The sequence below is a fragment of the Empidonax traillii genome, unplaced genomic scaffold (assembly GCF_003031625.1).
Source record: "Empidonax traillii isolate 1590-97213 ecotype Southwest subspecies unplaced genomic scaffold, ASM303162v1 scaffold3673:size21991, whole genome shotgun sequence".
NCBI lineage: Eukaryota > Metazoa > Chordata > Aves > Passeriformes > Tyrannidae > Empidonax > Empidonax traillii.
This window is the reverse complement of record NW_020958866.1, coordinates 8,039-9,343: the sequence shown is the minus strand read 5'-3', so window position 1 is coordinate 9,343 and position 1,305 is coordinate 8,039.

Below are 1,305 nucleotides of genomic sequence, written 5' to 3'. Positions count from 1 at the left end.
ATTTTCCCAAATTCCCTGTTTTTTTCCCCAGATTCCTGCGGCTGTGGATCTCGGTGCTGGTGATTTACCCCACCAACCAGGCCGTCATCGCCCTCACCTTCGCCAACTACGTCCTGCAGCCCCTCTACCCCACCTGCCACACCCCCGAGGCCGCCCAGAGGATCCTGGCCGCCGCCTGCCTGCGTGAGTTATCCGGGAATTCCCGGAATTCCCGAAAAAAACACGGAATTCCCCAAAAAATTTGGCTCCGAAAGGACCAAAAATGGCAAAAAAATGGACAAAAACGGACCAAAAATGACCCAAAACGGACCCAAAACTGACCCCAAATCTCGCCTGGGACTCACCTGGGGTCCTCATGTCTGGGATTGATCCCGGAATTCCCAGAATTCCCGAAAAAATCCCAGAATTCCCGAAAAAATTGACTCCGAAAGGGCCAAAAACGGCCAAAAACGGCCCTAAAATGACCCAAAATGGACCCAAAATGGACCCAAAATGGACCCAAAACTGACCTCAGACTCACCTGGGGTTCCTGCCTGTGTGGGTTATCCCAGAATTCCCAGAATTCCCAAAAAAAACCCGGAATTCCTGAAAAAATCCCGTCACGAAAGGCCCATTTTTTTAAATTTTTCCCATTTTTTTCCCATTTTTTCCCAAAATCGCTGTTTTTTCCCCCATTTTAGTGCTGCTGACGTGGGTGAACTGCCCCAGCCTCCCTTTTTATCCCCCTTTTCCCCCCATTTCTCCCATTTTTTTACATTTTTTTGCATTTTTTCCCATTTTTTTCCAAAATTTCACATTTTTCCCATTTTTTCCCAAAATCGCTGTTTTTCTCCCCATTTCCAGTGCTGCTGACGTGGGTGAACTGCCACAGTGTCCCTATCCCCCCCATTTCTCCCATATTTACCCCATTTTCCCCCATTTTTTTGCATTTTTTTGCATTTTTTCCCATTTTCTTCAAAATTTCACATTTTTTCCCATTTTTTCCCAAAATCGCTGTTTTTTCCCCCATTTTTAGTGCTGCTGACGTGGGTGAACTGCCCCAGCCTCCCTTTTTATCCCCCTTTTCCCCCCATTTCTCCCATTTTCCCCCATTTTTTTGCATTTTTTCGCATTTTTTTTCAAAATTTCACATTTTTTTCGCGTTTTTTCCCAAAATCGCTGTTTTTCCCCCATTTTAGTGCTGCTGACGTGGGTGAACTGCCCCAGCCTCCCTTTTCCCTCCATTTCTCTCATTTTCCCCCATTTTTTTGCATTTTTTTGCATTTTTCCCCATTTTTTTCAAAATTTCACATTTTTCCCATTTTT